Raw genomic sequence first — 12,069 nt, 5'->3', positions numbered from 1 at the left:
AGTGTATTCATTCTGATAATAGGGGAGAGTACATTGGGCCGTTTGAAGAGTATTACAAGAGTCATGAGATTCGTCATGAGCAAACAGTTCCCAAGACACTACAGCACAATGGTATTGCTGAGAGGATGAACCGTACCATTGTAGAGAGGATAAGATGAATGTTATCTCACTCTAAGTTACTAGGGAGTTACTGGGTAGAAGCAATATGCATAGCCGTACATGTGATCAACCTATCGTCTTCAAAGCCTCTGAATAGTGATTATCCAGAGAGAGTATGGTTAGACTGAGATGTTGATTATGGATACTTTAGGGTATTTGGATGCAGAGCATTTGGTCATACTCCCAAGGATGAGAGATCCAAGCTTGATGACAAAGCTAAGCAGTGCATTTTTCTTGGTTATGAGGATGAAAAGTTTGGCTACAAACTTTATGATCCGATCAACAAGAAGGTAATCCGAAGTCGAGATGTTGTGTTCTTGGAAGACCAAATAATAGCAGACTTTGAGAATTGTGAGAAGCTAAAATCTTTCATTGATGATCTTGTTGAGTTGGAACCAAAAGTTCCTACTATGGAACGTGCAAAAGGCATTGGCAGAGAACCATGGGTTTAAAGCTCATGATGATGATCCTATTGCTCATGATAGGATAGAACATATTGAGATAGAAGATATAGATAAAGTGCATGAACCACCACCTGAAAAAAAAAAGTTCATCCTCTTGAGCCACAAGAAGATGAGGTAAGGAGATCTGTGAGAGAAAAACAAGCTTCAACCAAGTATCCACCACATACGTATTATTTACTATCTAATGGTGGAGAACCTATGCACTATCAATAGGCTCTTGAAGGTACAGACAAAGACAAGTGGTTGAAGGCCATGCAAGATGAGATGGGTTCTTTGCATAAGAATCACACTTATAACTTAGTTGAGAAATCGAAAGGAAGAAAAGTTCTCAAGAATAAGTGGATCTTCAAAGTCAAGCATGAAAAGAATAATCCACATCCAAGGCACAAATCTCGCCTTGTTGTGAATGGATTTGATCAAATGAAGGGTATTGACTTTGATGAAATTTTCTCTCCTATAGTTAGGAAGACTTCTATCAGGGTGATATTGGGTTTGGCTGCAAGTATGAACCTAGAAGTTGAGCAATTAGATGTCAAGACAGCTTTTCTTCATGGAGATCTTGAGGAAGATGTCTACATGGACCAGCCAGAAGGGTTTGAGGTCAAAGGCAAGGAGTACCTGGTATGCAAACTAAGAAAGAGTGTGTATGGGTTGAAGCAAGCACCGAGACAGTGGTACATGAAGTTTGAGTCCTTTATGGTAAAGCATGGATACAAGAAGTCTGCTTCCGATCATTGTGTGTTTGTCAGAAATTTCCAGATGGGGATTTCATAGTGCTCTTGTTGTATATGGATGATTTGTTGATAGTTGGCCAGAACATCAACAAGATATCCAAACTGAAGAAAGACTTGAGTAAGTCTTTTGAGATGAAGGATTTGGGTCAAGCAAAGCAGATACTTGGTATGTGGTTCACTCGTGACAAAAAGAGTGGAAAGTTGTTGTTTTCTCAAGAAACCTACATTGAGAAGGTGTTGAAGAGATTCAACATGGATCAAGCGAAGCTAGTCAGTTGTCCGCTTGGTGGCCAGTTCCACATGACCAAAAATATGTGTCCAAAGGGTGAGCATAAGAAGAGTCAAATGGAAAATATTCTTTATGCATCTGCAGTGGACAGCTTGATGTATGCAATGGTGTGTACAAGACTAGATATTTCTTTTGTCATTGATGTTGTAAGTCGATTTCTGTCAAATCCGGGTAAAGAGCATTGGGAAGGTATTAAGTGGATATTGAGATATCTCAAGGGCACTTCCAAAGAGTGTTTATGTTTTGGTGGGAGTAAGACCTTACTTGAAGGTTACACAGATGCAGACATGGCAAATGATGTTGACTCAATGAAGTCCACTTCCGGTTATCTATTTACTTTTGTAGGGGGAGCAGTTTCTTGGCAATCTAAGTTGCAAAAATATTTTTTCCTCTCCACTACAGAAGTTGAGTATATTGCAGCCACTGAGTGTTGCAAAAAAATGCTATGGATGAAGAGGTTTTTAAATGAACTAGGGCTAAAGCAGAATCAGTTTGTAGTTTTGTATGACAGTCAGAGCGCCATCCATATAAGCAAGAATTCGAGTTTTCATTCTAGATCTAAGCACATACATGTTCTGCATTATTATTAGATTAGAGAAGTTCTCGAAGAGAAGCAATTGTGCATTGAGAAGATCCATACCGACAAGAATGGGTCGGATATGATTACTAAAGTTTTACCGAAAGATAAGTTTGATGTTTGTTGTGCTACCGCAGGAATGGTAGCACACTCCTCCTGTTGATTCGGGAATGTTTGTGGTACCCCCCTCATGGCTCGAGAGGGGAAATTGTTGGGTGTGAGTCCCTCACCATGTGACATAAACAAGTATCGCTTGCTGGCTTCATTGGCCTTGCCTTGCCTACCCAGCCAGCCTTTTGCCGAAAAAAGAAAATAGTTTTTTTCAGCCTCTCACAAAACATGTCTACTAGAATGGAAAAAGTGGAAATAGAATAGGGCGTGCACGCGCTCGAGTTGGCCTTTCCCAGAGCGCGCCCACACTCATGCCTATATATAGCAGGTTTTGATATTTTGTTAGAATATCGAGATCGTGTTTTACACTGATATTTCACCCCAATATAAATAGAAGAGTTTCGAGTTTTGGAAAACCAATTCTTGAATAGAAATCTAATTTTGTGAGCAACTAAAATTGAGAGTCTTCATGGACAAGGTGGAGGCAGTTGGGTATACTCAAAATGGCGCAACGGTGAGAGCCTTTGAGCTAGGTTCCCTTTGGGGTTGATGAGCCTTCGGGCAATGTAAGATTTCGGGTTAGGGTCTTCAATGTAACCAGTGTGGGTCTGCCTTAACCCTCTAAATATTTTAAAAAAAAATTAAGAGAAAACCCTTGCAAAGAGAAAAAACTTCTAAGGAGAGAAGAGTAATCTAGTAAGTTTGGAGAGAGTTGAGAGAAGTGATTATAATCTTCCTTCCCATACTTATAAAATGATTTGCTCGTGGAAGTAGGCATAATTAGCCGAACCATGTTAAATCTTGTGTTTTCATTGTAGTAAGTTTTTTAATTTATTATTACTTGTTTATGATAATTGTTTATTGCTTAGGAAATTGGGTTGGTTGTTGGTTGTAGTTAAAGTTTAGATTTTCGATTAGAGTAGTAGATTGTCCAAGTACAAGTTATCTTAGTAGGGATCGATTGGTATCGTTTTCCCCAACAATCAGTTTAGTAGCATACAAACATTTTGAGAAAAATAATGCCATTATCCATAATCCTGGAAGGTCAATGTGTTTTTTAATCCTACTGCAGATTCATTACATTAGAGAAACAAAAGGGCTTAATTATAAATCTAGGCAGCATGGTAATTGTTAGATAGTCCGTTGCAAGTTCTGACTTTGACAACCACCAGTCATTATTCATTTGAACAAAATACGTGGGTATGTAGCAAATTATGTTTTCATTGAATAGTTCATTTTTTCTTCATTTGTGAGTTCAATACACTGAATACATGTTGGAGAAAGCGTTAAACTACAATTCAATAGCTCCAACTTGATCGATTTCATGGCTTGAGGCTACTTGCTGGGCAAGGGATATCCGTTGAGAAATGATTGAAACAATGTTAGCCCTTGAGATGGGCTTGTAAATGGTACTTCATGTGCTGCACCCCTTACTGTCGCATATGTTAGATAGGTAACGTTCTTTCCATCTTTAAGTCCGCTGAATGATTGCGCCCAACCTCCAATCTGCATTCGCAAATGGCATTTAGAAATTAGAAGTATTGAAATTACACTCAGAAAATTTCGAGTTACAATTTATTCCAAGCCCTCCCAAAAGGGTTTTATGTACGTACTTGCTTTTTGTTGTACCACGGACCGTATTTTGTAAATGTGGAGAGCTTTAAATCTCGAGCAATCATATTGGCTATGGTCCTCGTTTGAGTGAGTGGAATCTTTGTATCTTCATCTCCACTGCAATGTTAACAAAGTACATCGTTACGTGTACGCAAAAATAAATCAACAGCTTTGTTTTTGTTAGTCTGTATTGGGGGGCATGTATAGTAAATTATGGACTTGAATCTCTTTTATTTTTTCTTTGCCATGTATTTCTCTAAAATGCGCAATCATATTAGTTTCTAACCCTTTGCATATAATCATTGACTACACTGAAAAAAGAGGGTACTGTAAAGGAGCGTTTTGGTTTTCCTTAGTGTTTGCGATAGGAGAGGGAAGAGGGTTAAGATTTTCTGGGTGGACCGAGTTCGCTTGTGAGCGAGCTGCCTACGTATCCTCTTTCTTTGGTATTTTCTCTTTTTCAGGGAGAGAGGAATCAGGCCCGACGTAGTTCAAATAGGTGGTATTTATAGGCTTGATGATATGTCAATTGAGGGACACGTGTGTTTCTTTCACACGTGTAGGGTGGAGATCGTGATGGAGTGTTGGGCTGGTTATATTATAAGTCATATGATGATTGGGAGTTGGTGCGGCCACCCTTATTTCCCGGTGGTGGGAAGTGCAAGTAAGATCCTGGTAATGATTACCCCTAGTGGTGGCCTTATCCGAAGCGTTCTGTTTTTGGCCATGTGTTCGTACCGAGACATCTATGTTCGTACCACCTACCTGAAAGGAGCTACTCACAGATCGGTCTTGGATGTCGATGTACTGAGTTAGCTTATGCTGCGCACATATATGTTCTCGAGGGAGCTGCTCACAGGTCGGTCGTGGAGGTCGATGTCCTGAGTTCGCTTATGTTGCACGCGTGCATGATAGGATATCGCCCCCCTACCACCCCCCCGGTAGAAAGTGTTTATGCCACGAAACGCCTGGCGAGAGAAAAATGGAAGAACGTGAACATGAACATGAAGCCGTGGTGAACGATCCGACCCGGACAAAAGAATAACTTTGAATCATGTACCATGATGATTTGGCAGAAAGGGAAGTTGTATCGTAATATGCACGCGATGTAATCGTAAAGCTAGCTTGGAAGAAACATGTCGCCGCATTATACGGGACTGCTGAAAAGACAGTACCTTGGAACACGTGTGCAGGCTAGACCATAGGCTGTAATCATAACTTCTTGGTAACTGAACGGGCGGTTTATACAAAATCAAATTTGGGACCTCAAAAAGGTATTGCGTGTTTTCTTCTTCTGCCAAAAACGCAAGCTAGGGTTTCTCAGGTGAGTGTTACTGCTGCTGTTACCTTTCCATTTTCAATTTGCTTTCCTCTCTGTCCAGTGCGCTTTGTTAAGTAGGTAGGTTATTGTAAGGTTATAGGTTTTAAGTTTGAGTAATTGATTGAAAAGACTCGTTATAATGTCTGATTCTGATGATACTCGATCATAGGAGGTTAGGGAGATATCACTGAGTTGCGAAGAGTATGAGGATGAAGAAGCAATGAGTGCTGGCGTTGGGGTTGAATTGGATGAGGAAGATAGGGTAGATGAGGGTAATACCCGATCTAGGTCGGGCGTGGCGTGGACGATCCGTCGTCGGGAGATGATGTCGCCATCAAGCGATCTGCCCCTTTAGAGTGTAAACCGTCGTCTTTGCAAACTCGTTCCCCGAACCGAGGGCGCAGTGACGGGATTAATGTCCCCGACCTGGAGATATACGAACCACGGTTGAGTGAAAATGTTCGTAGTGAGGAGTACAACCCGCCGAATGGTGGAATAATAATCTGTGAGGGCCAGCTGAGAGCGCATATGCAAATACCGTTCTCGAAACTGGTATGTGACTTCTTGGCCCGTTGTTGGAAGTCTCCTTGTCAATTCGTTGGTAACACCTGGCGATTGTTTAAGGTGTTTGACCTGTTGAATGCGAGTGGGGAACATGACATAGGGGTGTCCGACATAGTTGAACACTATGTTGTAAGGCGATCTGGTAATTTGAACTTTAGCTTGCAAACAATGACGACGCGTTCTGCTGTGATCGATGGTGTAAGCAACGAGGCCTGGACAAAGAGGCCGTTGCTGCTAGTTGGCAACTACTATGCAAGCGGGTGTAGATTGCAAACTAGGATTTGTAATATATCCGGTGGGTAGGAATATTTTTCTGTTGTTGCTTTACTTAACGAGTGATAGTTGTTCTAACAAGGTCTTGTTTTGCTTTGACTGCAAAGTTTTCTGTGAAGAATCGAACTGATCGTGGGGAGATAGAGAGGTTCGCACAGCTGACTCGTGAAGAAAAACAAGCGAAGTTGCCTGAAGTTGCACATTTCTTTGTGGAGAAAGGTGGGCCTGCGATCCGGGAAAAAAAGAAGGCGCAAAAAGATCGAGCTCGAGGTCATACCAGGGAAGAGGTGATGGAGATGCGAAGGAGTGATTTAGTAACGCGAGAAGAGAGGCAGCGGGCGCATGGCGGCGCGAGGCGACCTGCTAGAGGTGGTGCCTCAGGGGCTAGGGGATCGAGCTTCCGCCCTGAAGGGGGTTCGATCGATGCGCCTGTGGAATTGGAAACGGTGGTTTTCAATCCTCGAGCGAGGAGCAGGTCGGAGAAGAGGCCGCACGACGCCTCGGAGCAAGACACTGTCCGAGTTACGAAAGTAGCGCGGCACGCTCTTGGGGAGAGCTCCAGCGTAGGGGCGGTTCTGATGGTGGCCCGGCTGGGGCTATGGTTTCTCGCCAGAGTGGAGCGCGACCTGAGCAGGTCATGGACTTGGCCACGTTTGGGGTGGGGTCTAGTGCGCCTCGACGTGGGAGTGAACCCAGTCCGCAGGCGAAAGCGAAGGCTCCGCAAGGCTAGTGGAAAGGCTGTTGTGGTGGCTGACGACCTAGAGGGACAGTTTGTGTTCCTGGACGAGAATGGGGCGCAACGAACTGTGAAGTGAAGTGATTGTAGCTTCAGATCGAGTAAGATATCGGGTTGTCTGTTAGAACAAATAGCTCTGGATGGCAACCGCAAAGAGCTGGACGAGAAAGGGCTGGCTGATAACCTGAGACAAATGGAAATTGCACAATGTTTGGTACGCGAGTCTATCTTTGTTTGGTGTAACTGTTTTCGTGTACTAGTTTCGACAAGGTCTTGAAGATAGTGCTTAAGCCCCCAGCACGCATTCGTGTCATGACATTTGGCTCTGTGGAAGGCGCAATATGGCTTGTCAGGTCGATCTGGCCGGCCGCCTTCCGCCCGGGCGAAGTACGAGGTTCGCCCGGATCTTGTCGAGGATGTAACTAGGAGAGCGAAGTCAAGACAAATAATTCTCTCTTTGTTATCTTGGCAGGTCCTAGCCTTAGGTGCCAGCGACCTGGATCGCTGTTTGGTACGCGGAGTATGATCAGAGATCGCTGCTACCTCCTGGTTCTCGGCTAAACAACTGGACTTCAAACTTTCTTGCAACTTGATATACTTGTCAACACGGGCGTACAGTTCGGATAGCGTTTCCGGGCGTTCCTTCATGAGCGATCTGGAGAGGTCGGTATTACGCACTCGACAAGCATTAGAAAATGCCAGTGTGGCAAAAGACTCTTTCAGTCCGCTTTCCATACACAACAGTTCAGCTTTGAACCGTCCTAAGAATTGGCGAATGGTTTCATCTTCTCGGAATGATAACTGGAACAGCGAATCGAGATCTGCCTTCTTACGTCTGTTATGCACGTATTGGCTAGCAAATAAATCAGTAAGCTGCTCAAAAGTTTTAATATAATCAGGTTCGAGAGAGAAAAACCAATCAAGTGCGCCATCCTTGAAACTAGCTGGAAATAATCGACAGTGAAGATAATCATACTCAGAAGAACTGTAGAGGGCCAAACTCTGAATGTATCGAGCCATATGTTGACCGGACAGTCTTTGCCATCATACATGGGGAAACGTGGGTCGGATAAAATCTTGAGGAGAGGATTTGGCCGAGAACATCGCCAGCGAACGGGGACACGCGGTATGTCTTGAGCATTTTTTGAACAATTTGGGTTGCGTCTTTTCTGACTGCACTTTGGCCTATCCTATGTGACAATTCGTTAATCTACCGATTAACCTCGTTGATGCCATTTTCAGCAACATTGCCGAATTCTGCCGCTGATAAGCGCCGACTTGGGCCTTTAAAGTAGCATTTTCTTGCCCGAGCAAGGAAATGCTTTCATTTGTTACACCCAAATTGTTCCGCAAGGTGTTGAACCCGAAGCTTCGAGGTGACCATGCTTCGTGGGCTTGAGAATTGGAGAGTTTGTAGTTAAGGTAACGTGATTTCTCAAGTAATCGAAACCACGCATCGGCCCAATGTAAAGGAGCCGCTTTGGTTTTCCTTAGTGTTTCATGCGATAGGAGAGGGAAGAGGGTTGAGATTTTCTGGGTGGACCGAGTTCGCTTGTGAGCGAGCTGCCTACGTATCCTCTTTCTTTGGTATTTTCTCTTTTTCAGGGAGAGAGGAATCAGGCCCGACGTAGTTCAAATAGGTGGTATTTATAGGCTTGATGATATGTCAATTGAGGGACACGTGTGTTTCTTTCACACGTGTAGGGTGGAGATCGTGATGGAGTGTTGGGCTGGTTATATTATAAGTCATATGATGATTGGGAGTTGGTGCGGCCACCCCTATTTCCCAGTGGTGGGAAGTGCAAGTAAGATCCTGGTAATGATTACCCCTAGTGGTGGCCTTATCCGAAGCGTTCTATTTTTGGCCATGTGTTCGTACCGAGACATCTATGTTCGTACCACCTACCTGAAAGGAGCTACTCACAGATCGGTCTTGGATGTCGATGTACTGAGTTCGCTTATGCTGCGCACATATGTGTTCTCGAGGGAGCTGCTCACAAGTCAGTCGTGGAGGTCGATGTCCTGAGTTCGCTTATGTTGCACGCGTGCATGATAGGATATCGCTCCCCTACGTAGGTACTAATCACATACCTGAAAAGGGTGAGGGGGATACCGGCTCTTATAAGATCTGATACTAATGGTATGATGTTCATATCAAGGTTATCTTCTTGATAGGCAAGAGGCCTGCAACATTTGTACATCTAGTTGATTCAACTCAAATACATGCCGTAGAAAGCACCATAACTATTTAGTTGAGTGCATAGTATGTTTATGTGTTCGTCGAAGTGTGTGTGTGTGCATGAGGAAGACAGAGATATAAACACTGACCCTCCATCACAAAAGTCCCACTCATATGGAAGAATGGTTGTATTAGCATGAAGTGCTTTTTGGACATCTGGTCTGTTCAGATATGAAAATATCCTATCTGTAAGACATGGATCACCACTAGTTTTTGTCTGGGAAAGCTGTCCACAATTAAACAGTCCAATTATTAGTCAAAACAAAGACTATGTTCAATCATGAAATGTTCAAGACATGGTAAAAAATCTAAGATCGAACAGAGATTGATTGCTGAATCATACCTTAGCATCTAAGCTCGCATGTATTCCCAAGCTTTTGAACTGTACGGCGGTTGATGATAGGCATAGAGGGAGAAGTATGTCACTAGAATCAATATTGCCAACTTCAGCGGAAACTCTAGTATATACTTCCCTGCAAGCAGAGGACAAATTTCCATGGACTCGTTGCTTCCAGACTGTTGAATCGTTACAAATCGTCTTCTCCCCCTAGTGTTTCATCTGATAGTGCTCCATGAGACCATAAATAATCACCCGAGGTTATACTAATGTCCAAGTCTAAAAGTGGATTACCAATCTACATAGAGAGCCAGCACACAAAATGATTGAAAGAATGAGAAATATGTAGGAAAAATGAAGGCAATGGTACAAGAACTTGGATGCGATAAGAGTAAGGGTATGAGGATTACAGCAATGGCCCTCAGCTTGATGGGTGCTATGTTGGGCATTTTATTATACTCTACTATTAGTGCAGCAAGTTGCGGAACATAGTGACCTGCAATTACATTGCATATTAAATATTAAACAAACACAGATTTGTACACCTATCAATCCGTATATACGCCAAAAGAAGCAACTATATTGGTTGTTCATTACCTGCATAGCTCTCCCCTGTTAAATACAACTCAGAATCTTTGTATTGTGGAAATTCTTCCAACCAGTTGATTATGAACCTGAAATTGTCCGCAGCTACAGAAAAAAATAGCAAATCACTTACCATATCTAAAATTGCAATACTTGAGAAAGGAAAATTTCGTTTTGAAAAATGCACGGCTCCTACCAGTTTCAGTGTCATTCCATCCGAAGTAATCTGAGCTTGTATTTGAATAGGAAAAGCCAACACCAATAGGAGACTCGATGTATAAGACGTTAGATGCTGTACAAAGTTTCAGAACTTTACGTCCAAGATCATCCTTTATATATGTTTAAAAGAATTAGTTGACCAGAGATAAAGTATTACCCAAGTTCCAGGAATATTTGTTCTTGATCAAGATTCCATTTTTGTCGGGCTGAAATGGACCGTGTTCCATGAATGCGCCAAAACCAAGAGAAGAGCAACCAGGACCTACCAGTTGAAGTCCATATTATTATACATACTCTTCTAACAAATGTACTAAAACTACTCCCCGCCTGAATCAGCTTCAGCGAAATAGTAGAACAAAGCTCGGCCATGATTTTGCTTGGTTGGTCTGGGAGTGCTGTTATAAGTTCACCACAAGATTTTGAAAAGAGTAAGAAAAAGAACAAGGATAATGCTTTAAAGAACCCCAAAGCCATTTTCTGTGTGAGTAGAAGAATGATGAATAAGCATTGATAAAGCTTGATTTAAGCAAAAGGGTTTGTAGCATTGTTTGACTGAAAACTGGCATTGATATTTTTAATAATGTATACATCTGGTTGTAAATTAACATTGGAACAAACGTTTGATGGATTTTATTATCGGTAGAAACTAAGTTAGAAATACAGGACCATTCTGCTTGTAGCGGTACTATCAAAGTATCAAGTATCAATGTCCATAGTCCATAGTCGTTTGTTTGATTACTTGCTACTTAGCTATAACATACATGTCCACAGTTATTTTTCAAGTTTTAACACCTCAATTTATAGGGGTAGTAATAAGAGATGATCAAGGGCAAGTTCTACTAGCGTACACCGGAGGTGGTGGCCAAAGATCAGTTTTATATCAAGAACTGAGAGCTATATATGCAGGCCGGATTAAAAGGTTGTCGAATGTTTTTTTTTTTCGGGGTTTTTAACGAGGGGTCGCAGTATTGACACCCCACTTTATAGAATTGGAATTGGCACCCCTTTGACCAATTCAAAGGTACTGGCACCCTTCCATTAATCACATAAAAAACACTCATGGCAAGAAGTTGCCGCGAGATCGCACAATCCATGGCATCTGGTTGCCGCGATATCCCATATCTCACAAAAGGTGGTTGCTGTGGATCCTTTTTTTTTTTAATAGCCACCGTAAAAAAAATTAGTTGTCACGAGATGGTTGTGTTCACTAAAATTGAGTCTTTGCTTGTGTTAATTATCAAAACTCTTCTTCATTAATTTGATCACAAGTTTTTCTTATAACATATGACAATATTTGCCGCGAGATAGCAAAATTATGTCTCGATTATACATTTTTTTTGTCATGGTTTTGGTGTTGTTCTTAGAGTGTATAAAGAAGTTTTAAATAATAAAATGAGGTATCATCCATATGTCGTGTGTGTTCAATACGCAAAATTTGAAGTGAAAAAAAAATCAAAAACACAAAAAAAATGTTCCATGACAACTGCCTGTCGTGGGATATGGGATCTCGCGGCAACCCGATGCCGTGGATTATGCGATCTCGCAGCAACTGCCTGCCGTAGGATATAGGATTTCGCGGCAACCCAATGTCGTAGAACTATCAGGCGTGTGGGGTGTAAAATGACATATAAGGAATAACCTTTATTATTTTACTTTTTGTCAAAGGGGTGCTAATCCCATAAAGTGAACTATCAATACCACGCCCCTTTAACGAGGTCCCCTACCCCATAATAATATTAATACTGAGCTTTTTACAATCTCACATACTCTGTGCCTATAGCATCTGTTTGGGTAAAAACTCGCCCAAACACACCAATGGTTTCGTTAAGGAGGTTATTGTAACGAAT

General features: G+C 42.2%; 1 pseudogene across 1 annotated transcript; it reads right to left on the bottom strand.

Moving 5' to 3' along the window:
- Positions 1-3,537: 3,537 nt before the first annotated feature.
- LOC147498399 (serine carboxypeptidase-like 45) lies at positions 3,538-10,503 on the bottom strand (annotated as a pseudogene). Its single transcript, XR_015196937.1, has 8 exons — positions 10,380-10,503; positions 10,200-10,295; positions 10,016-10,108; positions 9,829-9,914; positions 9,425-9,716; positions 9,171-9,307; positions 3,948-4,065; positions 3,538-3,840 (listed from the first exon to the last, which is right to left on the bottom strand). The product of XR_015196937.1 is annotated as a serine carboxypeptidase-like 45 (transcript).
- Positions 10,504-12,069: the final 1,566 nt, after the last annotated feature.

The sequence above is a fragment of the Coptis chinensis genome, chromosome 5 (genome assembly GCF_015680905.1).
Source record: "Coptis chinensis isolate HL-2020 chromosome 5, ASM1568090v1, whole genome shotgun sequence".
NCBI classification, from domain to species: domain Eukaryota; kingdom Viridiplantae; phylum Streptophyta; class Magnoliopsida; order Ranunculales; family Ranunculaceae; genus Coptis; species Coptis chinensis.
This window is presented reverse-complemented; position numbering and strand designations above follow the sequence as displayed.